Source organism: Aegilops tauschii, chromosome 7, assembly GCF_002575655.3.
Source record: "Aegilops tauschii subsp. strangulata cultivar AL8/78 chromosome 7, Aet v6.0, whole genome shotgun sequence".
In the NCBI taxonomy this organism is placed as follows: Eukaryota; Viridiplantae; Streptophyta; class Magnoliopsida; order Poales; family Poaceae; genus Aegilops; species Aegilops tauschii.
The window spans coordinates 573,154,431-573,174,708 of record NC_053041.3 but is presented as its reverse complement, the minus strand read 5'-3'; the positions used below and the strand labels follow the sequence as shown (position 1 = coordinate 573,174,708).

Below are 20,278 nucleotides of genomic sequence, written 5' to 3'. Positions count from 1 at the left end.
CGACGCGCATCGTCACCTCGTCCTTCGCCAGTCTCTGCTTATTCCGCAGCTCCTGTTTTGAGTTACAAATATGAGCAACCGCACCGGTATCAAATACCCAGGAGCTACTACGAGTACTGGTAAGGTACACATCAATTACATGTATATCACATATACCTTTGGTGTTGCCGGCCTTCTTGTCCGCTAAGTATTTGGGGCAGTTCCGCTTCCAGTGACCACTTCCCTTGCAATAAAAGCACTCAGTCTCAGGCTTGGGTCCATTCTTTGGCTTCTTCCCAGCAACCGGCTTACCGGGCGCGGCAACTCCCTTGCCGTCCTTCTTGAAGTTCTTCTTACCCTTGCCTTTCTTGAACTTAGTGGTTTTATTCACCATCAACACTTGATGTTCCTTTCTGATCTCCACCTCCGCTGATTTCAGCATTGAGTATACCTCAGGAATGGTCTTTTCCATCCCCTGCATATTGAAGTTCATCACAAAGCTCTTGTAGCTTGGTGGAAGCGACTAAAGGATTTTGTCAATGACCGCGTCATCCGGGAAATTAACTCCCAGCTGAGTCAAGCGTTTGTGCAACCCAGACATTTTGAGTATGTGCTCACTGACAGAACTGTTTTCCTCCATCTTACAACTGAAGAACTTGTCGGAGACTTCATATCTCTCGACCCGGGCATGAGCTTGGAAAACCATTTTCAGCTCTTCGAACATCTCATATACTCCGTGTTGCTCAAAACGCTTTTGCAGCCCCGGTTCTAAGTTGTAAAGCATGCCGCACTGAACGAGGGAGTAATCATCAGCACGTGACTGCCAAGCGTTCATAACGTCCTGGTTCTCTGGGATGGGTGCTTCACCTAGCGGTGCTTCTAGGACATAATCTTTCTTGGCAGCTATGAGGATGATCCTCAGGTTCCGGACCCAGTCCGTATAGTTGCTGCCATCATCTTTCAGCTTGGTTTTCTCTAGGAACGCGTTGAAGTTGAGGGCAACGTGGGCCATTTGATCTACAAGACATATTGTAAAGATTTTAGACTAAGTTCATGATAATTAAGTTCATCTAATCAAATTATTCAATGAACTCCCACTCAGATAGACATCCCTCCAGTCATCTAAGTGAAACATGATCCGAGTCAACTAGGCCATGTCCGATCATCACGTGAGACGGACTAGTCAACATCGGTGAACATCTTCATGTTGATCGTATCTTCTATACGACTCATGCTCGACCTTTCGGTCTTCCGTGTTCCGAGGCCATGTCTGTACATGCTAGGCTCGTCAAGTCAACCTAAGTGTATTGCGTGTGTAAATCTGGCTTACACCCGTTGTATTCGAACGTTAGAATCTATCACACCCGATCATCACGTGGTGCTTTGAAACAACGAACCTTCGCAACGGTGCACAGTTAGGGGGGACACTTTCTTGAAATTATTGCGAGGGATCATCTTATTTAAGCTACCGTCGTTCTAAGCAAATAAGATGTAAAACATGATAAACATCACATGCAATCAAATAGTGACATGATATGGCCAATATCATTTTGCTCCTTTTGATCTCCATCTTCGGGGCGCCATGATCATCTTCGTCACCGGCATGACACCATGATCTCCATCATCATGATCTCCATCATCATGTCTTCATGAAGGTGTCACGCCAACGATTACTTCTACTTCTATGGCTAACGTGTTTAGCAATAAAGTAAAGTAATTTACATGGCGTTATTCAATGACTCGCAGGTCATACAAAAAATAAAGACAACTCCTATGGCTCCTGCCGGTTGTCATACTCATCGACCTGCAAGTCGTGATTCCTATTACAAGAACATGATCAATCTCATACATCACATATATCTCATTCATCACATCCTTTTGGCCATATCACATCACAAGGCATATGCTGCAAAAACAAGTTAGACGTCCTCTAATTGTTGTTGCATGTTTTTACGTGGCTTCTATAGGTTTCTAGCAAGAACGTTTCTTACCTACGTAAAACCACAACGTGATATGCCAATTTCTATTTACCCTTCATAAGGACCCTTTTCATCGAATCCGTTCCGACTAAAGTGGGAGAGACAGACACCCGCTAGCCACCTTATGCAACTAGTGCATGTCAGTCGGTGGAACCTGTCTCACGTAAGCGTACGTGTAAGGTCGGTCCGGGCCGCTTCATCCTACAATGTCGCCGAAACAAGATAAGACTAGTAGTGGCAAGAAAATTGACAACATCTACGCCCACAACAAGTTTGTGTTCTACTCGTGCATAGAAACTACGCATAGGCCTGGCTCATGATGCCACTGTTGGGGATCGTAGCAGAAATTTAAAATTTTCTACGCATCACCAAGATCAATCTATGGAGTCATCTAGCAACGAGAGAGATGAGTGCATCTACATACCCTTGTAGATCGCGAGCGGAAGCGTTCAAGTGAACGGGGTTGATGGAGTCGTACTCGTCGTGATCCAAATCACCGATGACCGAGCGCCGAACGGACGGCACCTCCGCGTTCAACACACGTACGGAGCAGCGATGTCTCCTCCTTCTTGATCTAGCAAGGGGGAAGGAGAGGTTGATGGAGATCCAGCAGCACGACGGCGTGGTGGTGGAAGTAGCGGGATTCCGACAGGGCTTCGCCGAGCGCTGCGGGAGGAGGGAGATGTGTCACGGGAGGGAGAGGGAGGCGCCAGGGGCTGTGGTGCAGCTGCCCTCCCTCCCCCTTCCTATATATAGGCCTCCTGGGGGGCGCCGGCCCTGGGAGATCTGATCTCCAGGGGGGCGGCGGCCAAGGGGTGGCTTCCCCCCCAAGCCAAGTGGGGGGCGCCCCCACCCCTAGGGTTTCCAACCCTAGGCGCAGGGGGAGGCCCAAGGGGGGGCGCACCAGCCCACCAGGGGCTGGTTCCCCTCCCACTTCAGCCCATGGGGCCCTCTGGGATAGGTGGCCCCACCCGATGGACCCCTGGGACCCTTCCGGTGGTCCCGGTACAATACCGGTAACCCCAGAAACTTTCCCGGTGGCCGAAACTGGACTTCCCATATATAATTCTTCACCTCCGGACCATTCCGGAACTCCTCGTGACGTCCGGGATCTCATCCGGGACTCCGAACAACTTTCGGGTTACCGCATACTAATATCTCTACAACCCTAGCGTCACCGAACCTTAAGTGTGTAGACCCTACGGGTTCGGGAGACACGCAGACATGACCGAGACGACTCTCCGGTCACTAACCAACAGCGGGATCTGGATACCCATGTTGGCTCCCACATGTTCCATGATGATCTCATCGGATGAACCACGATGTCGAGGATTCAATCAATCCCGTATACAATTCCCTTTGTCAATCGGTACGTTACTTGCCCGAGATTCGATCGTCGGTTTCCCAATACCTTGTTCAATCTCGTTACCGGCAAGTCACTTTACTCGTACCGTAATGCATGATCCCGTGGCCAACCACTTGGTCACTTTGAGCTCATTATGATGATGCATTACCGAGTGGGCCCAGAGATACCTCTCCGTCATACGGAGTGACAAATCCCAGTCTCGATCCGTGTCAACCCAACAGACACTTTCAGAGATACCTGTAGTGTACCTTTATAGTCACCCAGTTACGTTGTGACGTTTAGTACACCCAAAGCACTCCTACGGCATCCGGGAGTTACACGATCTCATGGTCTAAGGAAATGATACTTGACATTGGAAAAGCTCTAGCAAACGAACTACACGATCTTTGTGCTATGCTTAGGATTGGGTCTTGTCCATCACATCATTCTCCTAATGATGTGATCCCATTATCAATGACATCCAATGTCCATAGTCAGGAAACCATGACTATCTGTTGATCAACGAGCCAGTCAACTAGAGGCTCACTAGGGACATTTTGTGGTCTATGTATTCACACATGTATTACGATTTCCGGATAACACAATTATAGCATGAACAATAGACAATTATCATGAACAAGGAAATATAATAATAACCATTTTATTATTGCCTCTAGGGCATATTTCCAACACTCAAGAGGGGAAACAGCGCAACACATCGCCATCACCGCGTCCGATGAAACGGACCAAGGTTTTCACCTGGAGCACTGACTGGGGAAGCAAACCTGCGACGGCGTCCTCAAAAGGATAGCGGCACCCACGGGCGCTTTCATCATCGACACCGAAGGCAGAGCTTTCACCAGTTATAATCACCAGCCAAACAAGAGCTAAGCTGGACGCCGCGGTGTAGCCAAGAACTCTAGAACCAGAACTGGGCATCTCCGCCACGACGGAGAAACGCCAGAGCCTCCCAACGCCGCACCCCTCACCATCTGCACGATCGAGAGATGCATCCACCACCGCTACCAGGTGACCCGCCGGAGAGCCCACTGAGTAGCCCACCACCTAAGGCCGCCGCCCCAACATCCCTCTCCGAACAACTCCCTGGCGCCACAACACGCAAACGCCATCACCAGGCTGAGAAGCAACCACCTCCCTGCCAACCCGCCAAGACACACCACGCAACCACCCGAAGGGGGGCCATAGCCGGGCAGCATCGCCGCCAAAGCTACCCAGTGACCAAGCACCAGGCCACAGGAATGGAGAAAGCCCGGACTGGGAAGGGAACCACACACCCTCGCATCCAGGCCTGTGCCGCTAGCCATCTGCTAGCAACACCTCGGGAGAGCAGCGGTAGCCAGTGCACCGTCCGATCTAGCAACTCTAGATCCAAATGGGAGCCACCCGGGAACGGCAACTCCAGTCGTCGGGCAGCCGCGGCAACACCAACTACTACCATGTCCACGCCTGCGGTAGCCCCCACCGTAACCCACCACGGGCCACCATAGCACCATCCATCATGCGTCAGTCCCGAGCATGCGAGGTGGAAAGAGGTCCCTGCCTTCACTGGCGGCGACCGGGCATTTCCCGAGTGCGCCTTGCGGCGTCGGCGGGGGCATGACCGGCGGCTAGGGTTCCCCCTGTCGTTCACGGGGGTGAGGGAGGGAGGAGGGGAATGGGGCCGTCTAAGTCCACGTGGACCTAAACTTACTGGAGCAGGTTCTAGGTTGCAGGCTATTGTAAATAGATTTAACCAAAAATTTTCGAGAAGCGTAATGGGGCGAGCTCATTATATCCTTAGAGCTGGAGGGGGAAGCAACATGGCAATAAGAAGTTCCCACTGGTTCATCTCACTACAGCAAACGTCGAAAGCAAAACTCCCAGTTTCTAGCATGAAGCTCATAGATGTATACATCATGATTGCCACAATAAGAGAAAGGTATTAGAAAGTGATCATTAAGCGGATCATGCCCGGTCCAGCAGTCTAGCCAAAACCTAGTTGAGGAACCAAACCCCACAATGAACTTGAGATAGTATAGAATTTGTCTTAGATCTTAATTAGGAAGAGATTTCCAATATTAAGGGCTATTCCACGGCAAAGAGAAAAGGGGTTCTCTATCCGGGAAGTATTTTGCACAATGCAATTTCGTCCCCATCAAGACTCATCACAACTAAATTGCCAAATCTTCCACCACCATATTATCAGAAGGCATTTGTCCATGATTAAAGGTTGGACTTTCTCACTTCACAAGTCTCTGCACTTTGGAGAATTTCAACTGCTTCACATTTTACAGAACTAACCCAAATTTTACTACGACTGTATGATTATTGCATATCCATTTGGGTTACAAGCTGAGAAGCATATCCTTTTGTTTTGTTAGAGCACAATTGAGTACTCAAACAGATGGTAGGCCTTAAATCGTGGGGTTCTTACTTATGTGTATTACCAACGAACGGTAAAAGGTCTTTAAAACAGAAATGTGTAGTGTTGATAAACAAATGGATATAACCCAATGTGGCTCATATGCAATTGATCTGGGTCTGTGGCAGGTAGGTGCACACCTGCAAGGTAAAGATACAACCTAAAAAAATCTGTACTTTTTAAGGGAAAATATAAGAAAAATTGTCAGGAACAGCCAACTTGTGAGACACTCATGAAAAAAAAATCATGTCACGCACGCCATGAAATCGGATTTTACAACAGTGAAACCCAAAATAATTAAAACCAATAAAACAAAGGATCTAATGTCCTTTCAGGCCCTATCCTTGGAGTAACAAAAGATATCCTTAATTTCAACTTGAACTGCAATGACCAAACAAGCATTTGTCATAGTAAACATGACAGGGAAACATCATATATCCTAATCACCCCCACCCGCATCACATCCCTCTGCTATTCCTGATATCCAAACTAGTAGCTAGGACAAGTGTTAGGTCAAGAAAATGATGTCCAATGTGCCACAAACTTCATGACACATTATTGCATCCAAGATTTCAACAGGGAACCATACAAAACAAAGCCATGTTTGGTTGTCGTGTGGTTTCTAAAAGCCTTTTGATCACCATCTTGCCGGAACCTAGAGCCGTCAAGGAAAGTGTTAGCCCATATGTCTTGTGCTCCCATCGGAGGCCAAGATGTAAAAAGTCTGACAAACTAGAGTTGATGAAGGCGAAGTAAGGCCTCTCTATAACAATGTTAATTAATGTTGAGATATGACAGTGGAAGAAAAATGTGATAAACACTTCTCCGGTGCTGAAACAAAATACAATTTATACCCCCTTATCAGACTTTCTTTTGCTCGCCCATAGTTTGTCAAATAAGGGCTACTAAACAAGAAGTTTGATCTCAATGCACAACTTTCCATTCAGCCACTTATGGGTTATGTGCACATGTATGCATGGGCTCACACACGGAAGTACGGAAAATGGTTAATACATTTTATCTTTTGAAATAAATATAAACATCCAGGGAAAATATCATAATTATTTTTAGTTACTAAAATTAACATCGGTAAAAATGCCTACAAGTGCATGGTGTCAAGTGATGACACCAATGACCATGTAGCTACTAAAATTTAGCCACCGTGAAGGCAACTTATAACTTCAGCGCAGTAGATAGAAAGGCATAACTAGTTGGTAACTAGTCACGTGAATAACTCTGTTACAATAACAAAATTTAAATAGATACCTTGAGTAAATCAAAATGTGAGACTCAAGTAATGATGACGACCTTGTAGTTCAGAGTTCCCACTTACTGGGGAAAGTTCCTCAAGATTGTCGAGTTACCACGTGCAGTACCTCTCTCGCAAAGGTTCCTTGCTTGTTTTCTTATGGACACCAACAACTCTTGCTAAATGCAACCAAAAGACTGTCACGTTTTATCCCAGTACCTTCCATGCTAAGATAACAACCCATTGGGGAAATGGAGTGACTAATCTTCAGGAACATCTTGTTTTCCAATGTGCACAACAATCATTTTTCTTTGTATGCATACATGCTATTTTCCTACGGTTGGAAGAACCAGAGAACAAGAGGATCCAACAAACTTTAAATTTCAAGTGATCTCAATATCTCTATCTTTATGGTGGGATGTGGTATGTGTAGCTTATGAATAAGGGTGAGATGAGGAAGTTAGAGTAGGGTTTACAAAAATCAATGGTAGTTCAATCTTAAAATGATTGTTTGTTTTCTCGAAATAGGCTTTCGCCCCGCTTTATAAATAAAGCAATGATCCATACAACCTACATCCAGATAAGCCATACAGGCGACGGCTGGGGCAACAACACAATAATGCCCAAAGAGAAATGAAAAAAAACAAGGCCACCTAGTGGCTGTCGATGGACGAAGCTAAGATGACGAGAGCCGACGTGCCGAATCCACGAGCGCATCCAGCATGGTGTCTAGACGATCGCGGTCGTGCTGCCTAGTAAGCGGGTGCCATTGTTGCAGAAACGCAAGGAATTTGACCAAAGAGTTAGACGCCTGCCTCGGGAACACCTTCTCAATCACCATTTTATTTCTTGTCGTCCAAAGAGTCCATGACATGGCCGCAAATTAAAGATCAGCCAGAATATGCGGCGGTGACGGCCTGGCATGGTAGCCCTGGCCTGGAGGAAGTCCCCAAGATCCAGGGCCTCCCAGTCGGGCCCTAGTGCCTCACGGACAAACTGCCAAAGGACCTGAGCCGCCGTGCACAAGAATATAATATGGGCTTGTTTTCAAAAAGCAAAACATTATAGTTTGAAGAGAGTAGGCAGGACTGGAGAGAGACTCTTTTATTTCTTATGTTTCGTGTTACAAATATATCATACTGTTGGGCTTCGGTTCCTTGAAATGTCTACCAAAAGGAAAAAATTGACAACATCGATGATTTCTAAATGTCTCTTTGGTTGTAACTTGTATCTTTGAGTGAACTTCGGCAAATTTCTCAATTGATACATTTGCCATTTTCTCCTTTTTGTGCAACATGGAACTTTTCTACTTTGGATGGTCTTTTTTATTACAAGATTCACGATTCATTGGCTTATATTCTCTTGATCTCTTCTGCAGGGCTATTGAAGCTTCATACTCTAATCTCTATGAGCCAAAACATGCTGCACATCCTATCTACCTAAAACGTTCACCCCAATTACTATATTTATCTCTACATGCAGCCTATCCACATCATCAAGTGGGCCATGTGTGACACATGAGCAACTCTTACAACATGCATAATGACACGTGTGTTCGATAAGCAACTTAAAAAAATGAACCGTCTCCGTTTCCAACTTTCCATGTAGATCCATCACCCATCGTCCACACAATTACTCCCCACCGATTAGTTCTGCCGGTCTCTACGTCTTCTTCACCAAATCGTTTCTTTTCATCTCCTCCACTATTTTCGGACGGATGGATCTATGTTTCGCCTATTCATCTTCTCTTGATAACCCTCCTTTTAAGCCATGGGTTCGTTCCCGTCACCTACACCAAAGCTGAGTCGATCAATTGCTTGATGGCAGGAAACACTCACATTGGAGGAAGAGGCGCTGGCAGAGGAAGGGTGAGGAGCCGCCATGACGGTCGATCCCCCAACCTCCCCTAACCCTCCCCGATGTGTGGCTCCATGAGTTCCATGCTTTGTGTTGCGCTCACGGCAGAGAGGTCGTTAATGTCTGGTTGCATGGTGCAGCGGCTTGCCACGGGACTCCACGGCACGGTCGCCGGCGTTCTGCACCTTCCACCGTTGTCTCCTGTAGGTGTATATCTCCCTTCCTCTGGCCGCCCATGTCCCTGCTACAGCCGGTGGACCTCCACGGATCGGACGACGAGGGCACCGACGACCATGGACAGTCCCGCGACGCCAGGCATGTCCGACCTCTTTCGGTGGCTTTCTGCTGCCCCTACATGTGGAGCTCAACATGGAGGAACTCGCCGTGGCCCGAGTATCGCTCTGTCCACCGCCCCGCACGTCAACTGCTCCAACGCCCACCAAGTGTTTGGTGTAATGTCGGTATGGGCGGATGGCTGTAGGTAAAAAACAAAATTCAGTTCAGTCTCTATACCCTTAATTTTGTGTTCTTCCATAAGATTAGATTTGAATTTACCACTAACATATCGAATGTATTGAATCTAAAGAACGATACCAAAATGAGTGACTTACATGAGTTTGTGAGACATCTCCTGCGAGTCTGGGACTGTTTTCAACAATTTGTACTGCAGGTATAAGCACTCAAGGTGATGGATGGCTTCATGTTGTAATCTGTTATGTTCACTCCTTCCCAAATTAAATTTTAGCAACCTTATCAGTTGTACAATCTCTTGGTGTTGCTCCTGGGTCCAATATATATCTGCTTGCTTAGCCAACTCATGGTCTCCAAAGTTAGGCCATAATAGATGAATATTTCCTTTACTCGCTTTCAACTGATGTATATCTCGGTGTGTTAGTTCATTTCCAAATTAATCTGTAAAATAGCCTTATTATTTACAATTAGAAAACCTCTTGGTCTTCTCCTTGGTCCAATATTTATCTTCTTGCTTAACAAAACTACGCCATATGATTAGTTCCACATAAATAAGTGATATTCTACTTTTTTGGCGGCTGGAAGAAGATCAGTTTGTCATATCATGTGAAAATTTTGTTTACCTACACTGTTGCTTTTATTTGTCAGTTAACAAAGATGTTTGTGAAACAGTAAATTAGTCAGCATAGTTTAGCTTGCTGAGAACCTGGATGGGGAGACTCAGAAGGTTCATTTCATTCATTTGCCGCTCTGAAATGTTGTGCTCATTAGATGGTTCTGCTTTGTACTCCCTCCGTTCGGAATTACTTGTCGCGGAAATGGATGTATCTAGACGTAATTTAGTTCTAGATACATCCATTTTCGAGACAAGTAATTCTGAACGGAGGGAGTAGAAATCAGGAGTACAAGTCGAAGTGTTTCCTTCTCTAACACCGTGTTTCGAGGTATGGATTTCGTTACACCCTCATGTTTGGATTTTGCAGCATCGGCAACCCAACGGATCTGATTACCGAATGCCATGCGGCGACCGCAGTGTGCTGATGCATGCCTGCGACATGACCGACACACTGGAACAACTCAACTCCTTCTGGCTTCCCAACCTCGGCGTGCCCATGTGATGCTGCCTACAGCCTCCCATGCATCAGGTGAAGCTGCTGGAGATCATGGTGTGGGTTCAAGATGAACCTCATGGATGAACGACAGGGTCACACGTTGCCTCCATGCCAGATACACTCTGCTGCCGTGCTGCTGATGTTGCGTCAACGGCGCTGAGGAATTTGCATGTGAGCAAGTAGCTAACCACTTAATCCATGATTAAATCTCCTAATTAGCCTCGCCATGTCGTTCGTTTCAGTTCCTGCATCTCTGACTCTGTTCCTACAAGTGGTGATGGGCAGGACGAATTTGTAATCCCCTTTGCCTGCTGGTACCTACCGCATGGCATTATGCTGGCATTTTGGATTCAGCCCGCCCTTCAATCCTCTCAATGTATTAAGTTTCTGATTCCTCCATGTCTCCATCCTACTCTAACATCTTGCTTCACCGTGAGGTTATAATATAGGATAGCTGACTATCTACTGCAATGCATTTTGTAATTATCTTCTGATGAGTGAATGTTTGTAATACTTGCCATGGCACACAACATGCTTATTTACTGGTCTTTTAAATTGTTGGCAAAAGGTGTTATCTAATTTCCTATATCAGAACAACAAAGCATACATTTTAATGCTACATGGATTTAACCTATTGGAAACTATAGGAAATCTTCGTACTGAAAATAAACCAATCGGATTCGTACTGAAACTATAGGAAATCTTCGTACATTAAAAGCCAGAGGTGCATATAGGAGAAGTGGAGTAAAGATGTGAGCAGAATGTGGATGCGTACCATGAACCAAGCCAAGGGATCAGTTAGTCCATAATGAGCAACTATTATTCAGGATCGACAGGACCAAACAAAAAGTAGAGCGATCGGTTTTCTAAATCATAAGAGCTACTAGAACAGTTTCTTTTTACAAAGAATAAGGATAAGGGTTGCAATGGCACGCCGATATATAGATTATTTTTTTGCATGTAAATAAGCTCTTGCTTATTCCCCAAATTTACAAAAAGCTTTAGCCTTTTGTTAAAAAGTTAAGAGACAGAATGAAGTGGAGTTCAGTGAAACGGTGCACCTACAAACAGTCATTTGATACTGAGCACTAAAAATAATAGCGCTAACACGCTATAGCGTGATGAGCAATTACTTGCTATATAAATCAGTGTACAATATCTTGCTAATAGCATGATATTGCGCGATATAGCACACTAATTGCAGATTTTAAGGCCGGTGGTATTTTGCAATAGTGCATTATTATTTTCACTAATATTGAGTAGCAGAAGACGAAGGAAACATCAACCATTTACCAACCGTATTATGTATGGATCACAGAACTTTGTCTGCTCATAATAAGGTGCACGAAATGCTTGCAGACTGCAGTTCGTAGAAGATATTGAGAGGTAGGTGTGGGGATAGAGCTACTGAGGTAATTAGATATCGAGCAGAATTGGTCCTGCAACCAACAACTTGTAAGGCAGTGTCTGGTGGCTTTCTTTTTCTTATGTCTCTTCTATTTGGAGTATTTAACAAAAAACTACCACAATTCGTGTAACCGTGCCTACAAACTATCATTTTACAAATTTGTGCGGAAAACTATCACTTTTTACTAATTTTTGACTAAAAACTATCATGTATGAAAAGTGCCCGATTCGACTCGTTTAAACTCGATTTTGACTGTTATTACAGGCGGGGCCCGCATGTCAGCACCAATCTTCTTCCTCCTCCTCCCCTCTCTCTCTATATTTGGCATTTCAACAAACACCTCAGGAGCACCACCACGTCGCCGCCGGTGATGAGTTCTCTGCGCCACCTAGAACACTGAGTAGTTGGGCCTGCTAGCCACGGCCAACAAGGAGCGCTTCGGCGTCGGCGCGAGCATTGGGAAGGAGGAGCGGTGCGGCCGCGTTGGCGGGAACCAGCAGCAGCCGAGTCTCTTGGAACAGCGGCGCCAACGGCCAGCGGCTTCCTCGCCGGGAGGGCGGGTGCGCTGAATCCCGCGGCGCCCACGGCTTCCTCACCGGGAGATGGAGAGGTGGGTGCTCACCGGATCCCGCGGCGCGGCGGCTGCCTCGCCGGGGATGGAGGGGCGGGTGCTCGCCGGATGGAGCGGCAGCTGCCTCGCCGGGGGATGGAGGGGCGGCACGCGGGACCAGAGGACGGCCGGGTATGGGATGCGACGGGGGGAGGGGGAGGAGCGGCAGAGCGCAGACGGGGAGGCGCCGCCGTTGAAGAAGAGGAGGAGAGGTGCGGGTCGGGAGCAGAGCTGCGGGATGGAGTGCAGTGCGGGGTCAGGGGGCAGAGGTGCGGGGTCAATGCTTACGTGTGGGCCAGCCCTGTCATAATCGAGTTTAATTTCGTCCAGATCAGTCACTAGTGTTTTTTGTCAAAGATTAGTGAAAAGGTGGTAGTTTTCCGCACAAATTTATAAAATGGTAGTTTATAGGCACGGTTCCACGAATTGTGGTAGTTTTTTGTTAAATACTCCTTCTATTTGTTGGGCATGATTGTGCTGTTATCCCAGCCATCGTTCTTGACTTGGAACTTGGTTGTTGGTTGTATGATCGTTGCTTTACCTATAACGCGGGGCGAAAGCCTATTTCGAGAGAACCAACAACTTGTCTCTAATCGTGAGGTTTGATCTTGAATTCCTGACAGCCGTTATTATTGTGGAACTACTTCTCGCAGGAACAACATCTAAACCAATAGGAACCACCAATGATGATGGAGCTTGACGAGAAGGTGGAAATGATGGCCTTCTGTGTCCCAATACCTCCCATGCAAAACTAAAGTGATTAGCTAGCTAGGTGGATAAAACCATGTAACTGAAGAAAACCATCTCCGTGTGGGTGAATGCATGATGTTTGTTTGTGATTGGAATAGGAGGCAGAAGCAGTTAAACCTCAATGGTGTGCCTATTTGGTGGTATTTATCTTGCAAAGTTATATGAGGTGTTTTGAAGTAGCTATGTACTTTCGGTAATAATGAAAGAAGAGAAAATCAGTACTAGAAGAGAAAGAGAGAGAGAGAGAGAGAGAGAGAGAGAGAGCATTTTTTTTCTTTTCAAATTGTCACCGCGGCCCACCTGAATTATTGAGGGGAAAGGTGCTCAGTGCGTATGAACTATCAAAAATCATAGTAGGATGCCGATCAAGCTACACATGCGACTAAGATATGCGAGTGGCATAAATAAAGGGGGCCAATAAGAAGGTGTGCGAATAAAGAAGAGGCAGTTGAAACTTGAAACACGGAACCTGAAAAGAGTAAAAGTGAAGAAGAAAAAAGGGTAGTATATTGCACATTAAGAGGAGCATATATAGAAGTGGAGTAAAGATGTGATCATATGAGCAGAATGTGGATGCGTATCATGGAAACCCAGCCAGAGAAGCAGTTGGTTCATTGTGAGACTATTGTTCGGATCGATAGGACTGAACAAAAAGTAATGTGATTGGTTTTCCATGGACCCAACTGTTTTGTTTTTACCAAGAACAAGGATAAGTGTTGCAATGGCACGCCGATATATAGAACTTCCTTTTCCATTTGCATGTACATAAACTCTTGCATATTTGCTGAAGATATACTAAGCTTTTGCCTTTTGTTAAGAAATCAAGAGACAGGTGGAATTCAGTGAAACGATGGACATACTAACAGTCCACTAATTACCAATCGGATTATGTAAGGATCACCGAATTTTGTCCAATCATAAGGTGCATGGAGTTTTTTATCACTGAACTTTGTCTGAGCATAAGGTGCACGGGTTTGTAAAATATATTGAATCAGCTATGTCACAAAATACTCCGTCTCCAGTCGTGAGGTTTGATCTTGAATTTCTGATAACCATTATTATTGTGTTGATGATGGTAGAACTGAACATGAACAAGCGCATCTAAATCACGATAGGAACTACTTCTTACATGAAACATATCTTACGGAACAGGAACCACTTCAGTTTATGGAACTTCAAGAGAAGGTGGAAATCGATGTGTCCCAGTACCGTCCATGGAGCTTCTAGAAACGCAATAACTTGACAAAATGTAAGGCCGGAATTTGGTTTTCTGAATCCTACAATAAGGAAACACATGCATTTGACAAAATGATTTTTTTTCCTATGAAGTCCCAAACCATGTTTTATTTGTTGGAGTTAATAGGGATAGAGCTATATTGGATCCATATGGTATCTGGCGGACAAACTCTGTGGTCTGTGAATCGAAATCGTATGAAGTTTCTTTCAGAGTGTTGAAACTAAAGAGAGTTACATTGTTAGTCCCGTTCTCCCTGATCACTGTCTTAATTAGATTCACATGGAGGTACAGATCAATAAGATAATTAGAATCTTACGCACACCAAGAAGTCCAAGATTGTCTAGTTCATCAGACATGACCTAGCGACATTTTTCAAGGCTGAGACGAGAGGTTTGGGGGTATCATACTTGGCTTGCCTCTATGTGAAGCTGGGCATATGAGCCATACTAGGCTGTAGTAGGAAAGGTAGCAGCACTCATGTCGGGTCTGAAGAGAAGTCAGAGCAAGCACCTTGTGCATCCTAAATACCTCCCATGCCGAAAGATCAACAAACTAGTGAGTATTGGACGTGCTAGGTTCACAGATTTTTTTTTTTTTTTTTTGCTACTAATGAGAAGGAGAAGAGGAAGGAGATTCAGGCCTCAACGTTATTGTAGCTAGTATATCACGTGGCATATATATAAGTAACAGATATGTGTATGTACGTGGGTGGAAGAAGTAGCACTAGATAGAGCAAAAAAAAAGTGTGAAGATTAGATATAGGGTAGTTCAAGTAAATTATGGGAAGGTCGAAGGACTGTCCATGAAGCCATCTTGTGTGAACCTTCGTATATAAGTACTGATGAATCGGGATGTTCTCATGGTGCGTTATAGTTAGTAGCCCAAGTGCGCTGCCTACTTGGGCTAGTCCTAATTTCCTTTTCTTAGCTTTGAGAGAATATATACTGAGTTAAGATGATAACACTAGATTCAATGATCTATGCTTGGATTGGGTGTAGTGACAATGTGTCTACAATAGGAAGTAGTTTTATCATCTCCATTTGCATGTCTACACTATAATTTCTACTGTGGTACAGCCTGATATATTCCTTAGCATTAGCATTTAGGTAGTTACTGCTATAAACTACGAGGCCGACCTGTTGAATCATCACGTACGTAGTATACACATGCCACTGATGAACGAGAAACTCGTCCGCCATAGCACAAAAAGATTCAGAAATCCCAAGCCGTCATGCCAAAGAAAGCTACGGAGTCTCGCAGTCACTGGGGAGTTGGATTGTTGCGTCTCGAATCTGACACCTTCGTCGCTACTTCAAACTTGAGCCCCTTGTCATTGGCAGCGTCAATGGAGACCGAGGAGCCTTCACCGATTTGTCCGCTGACAAGCATCTCGGAGAGATCAGTCATCACATTCTTCAGCAACCACCTCTTTACAGGCCTTGCGCCATACATCTGTGGGATAAATTAAGCATGGATGGTTACCAAAACATAAACATCGTTACCTTAAACATGGGACTAATATTGCCTCAGGTTTGAAAGGAAGCTGTGCTTACTGGGTTGTAAGACTCCAACAAAACCACGTCCAGCGCGGCATCGCTCGCAGATAAAGAGATACCCCTGCTAGCTACGCTGGCGACAACGCTCTTCATCTGGATTTTTACAATCTCCTTCAGATTGTCGCGCGACAGCGGCTCAAATATCACAATCTCACTCATTCTGTTGCGAAGCTCAGGTTTGAAGTGTTTCTGAACCTGCAAGAACAAATGTACATGGCATTAAGCATGTGTCTACTGGCGACTTCACAACAGCAGTCTCTTGTATACACAAACCTGTTGCATCACAAGGTCCCGTGCAGCTTCCATTGTGATTTTTCCAGCCATTCCTGCTGTTAGGTGCTCCGCTCCTAGATTTGAGGTCATAATGATGATGGTGTTCTTGAAATCTACGGTCCGGCCTTTCCCATCTGTCAACACACCATCATCCAGAAGTTGAATAAAAAGGTTCAACACCGATGGATCTGCCTTCTCCACCTCATCAAAAAGGATAACACTGTATGGACGTCTCCTGATTTTCTCCGTCAATTGTCCACCATCTTCATGCCCTTTATAACTTAAGAAGGAACAAATAAAGCCATTACTATCAGCCAAATTAAGGTATGATATGAGAAAGTAATGCAATGTTCAAAATGATATACAAATTAAACCTTGGAGGTGCTCCGATGAGACGCAGCACGGATCCCCTGTCAACATATTCAGACATGTCAAAGCGAACTAACATCTTCTCGCTGTCAAATAGCTGATCAGCAAGAGCTTTTGCAAGCTCTGTCTTTCCAACACCAGTCGAGCCTAAGAAGAGAAAAGATCCTATCGGTTGGCCAGGTTGATCAAAGCCGGCTCTGGAACGTAACACTGCTTGTGCAACCAGATTTACAGCTTCATCCTGGCCAACAACTCGCTCCCGCAGTCTGCTCGCTAGGTGGATTAGTCTGTCCTTCTCCTCTTGGTCAAGCACAGTGACAGGAATTCCAGTCCATTGGCTCACAACCTTCAAATAACAATGTTAAAATCTGCATAACAAGCATATCTCGTCGATCAAAACATTACAAAACTGTCATTAGGAAGAGAATGCCTACTTGTGCGACATGATTAGGGCAAACAATTGCCTCCTTCACTGCATTTTTAGAGCTACTCTGCAGAGTGATCACATTCTCTTCTTGATCACCAACTGGCATCATTGTTTTGGCTGCCGTGGCACCAGCCTCATCAATCAGGTCAATTGCCTTATCAGGAAATGGACAACCTACAGTAGACATCAATTAACTCCAACATATATACATTCTTGCCAATCATGGGAGCAACTCGGCAGAAAGAAAGCACCTGCTCCATTAATTGATGCATCTGACACTATCATGAATTTGTTAAATACCGTATACATGATTTATACATTAGTTAAGCGAAACTAAACTGAATGTACAGGTTGCAACATGGGTGCTCCACATCAGTCTCATGCAATAATTTTGCCCTTCAATTGCACAGCAGAACAATTGAGCAGATAGTTTAATTAGCATGTGAGCTAGCTAGTGGACCTTAACAAGAATGAACATCTGACCGTAACCAATTAAAGATCATATATAGCCCTCTTTCTTCCCTTCATGTTTCATTAGATTTCCTATAATAAACTAGATGAGTTCATGCATCTACTAATCACCTCTGGAAACAAAAGGAATAAAATTAATTCATCACCGCTGATGTAACGGGCAGCGAGCTGCACGGCAGCAACAAGAGCGGCATCTTGGATTTCTAAGCCGTGGTGCTGTTCATACTGCTGCTTTAGCGCCCGCAGCATGGCAATGGTGGCCTGTGCGCTAGGCTCCTCAACGTGCACCTTTCTGGAACCGCCGCTCGAGTGCGGCATCCTTCTCAATGTACTTACGGTAATTATCAAAAGTCGTCGCACCCACACAGCGGATACGACCACGGGCCAACGCCGGCTTCAGCATATTGGCAGCATCCTGGCATCCCCCCATCCCATCACCGGCACCAAGAAGCATGTGCATCTCGTCGATGAAGAGAACTATCTTGCCGCCTGAGTCCTCCGCCTGCTTTATCACGCCTTTTATGCGTTCCTCGAACATGCCACGGGACACAGTCCCAGAAACCATCGCCGTGAGATCAACCTCCACGACGCGTGCCCCGGCGAGTGCCGCAGGGACCTTCCCGGCAGCGATGCGCTGTGCAAGGCCCTCGGCGATGGCTGTCTTGCCGACTCCTGCAGCACCGATCAGCACAGCACAGTTCTTGGTCTTGCGGCAGAGGATGGAGACAACACGGTCTATCTCGCTGTCGCGGCCGACCACCGGGCTGGCAGCCTGCTTGCTGCCGGTCATGTCACGGCCGTAGCTGCGCAGGCACGAGTTGCGCTCGTAGTACCTCCAAGCTGCCCAGGACAAACCGAAGGCTGCTCCAACACAGAGAGCGCTCTCCACCCCTCGGACACCATAACCCAGGTCCCAAGCCGAGTATCGTAGATTGCAGTCGCCTTCATAGGGTGATGGTGAATTGGTGATGGTGATGAAAAGACCTAACCTGAGCAACGAAAATGCACTGCAATAATAATAATAATTCAACCTATGTAGTATATTGCAGAAGTATCGGACTTCACATTGTATTACATGGCGGAGTTGTAACAAAATTTCTTGTTCTGTTTTGCTTTGAAACCGAGTTGTGATCAAAATTTGGTTTTTAGGGACTGTTCAAAAAAAAATCTGCTGAGAGGCAGGACTCCAAGATTAACAGGGGCGAACTTATATTAACTTACACAAATATCCTCTCGATTAATCAGCAAAAGTGTGACAAGAGGAACATTGGGATTTGAGGGGCGATTTTCTTTTTTTACCAGAGTCGTGGCCGCCGCCGCCCGCTCCTGTCCTCAGTGCCCACCGCTCCGCCGCTCCTCCAAGAGGCCCTCGTCAGCTTCTCCGCTGCTTTCCAGGAGCGAGCTGCCGTCGCCTCGATCTGGTCCGGCGAGGTCAGGTGCCTTACCTCCGGCGGCGGCAGCTTGAGCTCGAGTCCCAGCCAGCCTGGTCTGGTCACCACCAGCAATTGGGCCCCGAGGCTTTCTACCGCGGTCAGCTAGATAGTCCAACTGCGGACTTCAGCCCACAAACCCGATGGCCTTTTGTACTGCGGAGCTTTTTCTTCTTCTTCCATTTTTCACATTTTTCTTTTATTTTTACTTTTTTTTACTTTTACTTATGTATCGAAATAATTTCAACATATATTTTATAAAAATAAATTTACATTCAGTACTTAGAAATTTTAATCATGTATTTTAAAAATGTTAAATGTGTAGAAAAATTGTTATGATGTATAAAAAATGTACATTATGTAAAAAAATATTAAACATTTATTTAGAAAATAATACATTCATATAGGAAAAATGTTCGTGACGTATACAAAAAATTAGACATAAAAATGCATTTAAGACAATGTTAATCATGTATTTAAAAATGTTACACATGTGTATAAAAAGCTGTTAATGATGTATAAAAGTGTACAATGTGTATAATAAAGTAGCCACAAAAAATATGTATTTCAAAATTTAATCATGTGATAGAAAAATGTTAAATGTCTGTATAAAAAATGTCCCCATTGTATACAGAAAATGTATACTGTATAATAAAAATCGTCGACATAAAAAACATATATGTTTAAAAACATGTTAATCATGTATTTCAAAAGAATGTTCAACGTGTAAACTAAAAATGTTTCATGTATTTGGAAAAAATGTTAACTGCGTATAAAATATATATTCATGTTTTATATGAAAAGGGAAAGAAAAAACGATGGAAACCAAAAGAGAAGGGGGCTGCTACGCGTCGGACGACGGATCTTTTTAAAAGATCCGCCGCCTCGCGAGCCATCGGATATGACAAAATCAATCAGCTGAACGTCTTTCTCTTCTTTGCAACAATGATCTTGTCATGGAAACAGTTGTAACCGAGATTGTGTTGCGGAGTTTTATGCAACATAGGTTGTGTTGCGGGAATATATTTTTTGCAACATAGGTTGTGTTGCAGAAAAAAATTCCTGTCTTCACTTTTTTTGCAACAAAGGTATTGTTGTAGAAAGTTTTTGCAAATGGGGTGATTGCAGATTTTTTTTTCTTGGTCTTCATCTCTATATGGTGTTACGGAAGAAAGTTTTGCAACATCATTGATGTTTCTGCGACAAACTGGATGTTGCAAAACAAAACGCCACCTTCGTTCACCGTGAGCCTATTGGATAGTGGTGAGGGAGGAGCGGCGCTGCCCGCCCCCGCCATCACGCCGCCTCCGGCGAGCCCTAAACCCCCGACTAG

The 20,278-nt window shown here is 45.1% G+C and overlaps 1 pseudogene; it reads right to left on the bottom strand.

The window, feature by feature from the left end:
* Positions 1–15,502: 15,502 nt before the first annotated feature.
* LOC109776069 (chaperone protein ClpB1-like) lies at positions 15,503–18,463 on the bottom strand (annotated as a pseudogene).
* Between the last annotated feature and the right edge of the window lie 1,815 nt (positions 18,464–20,278).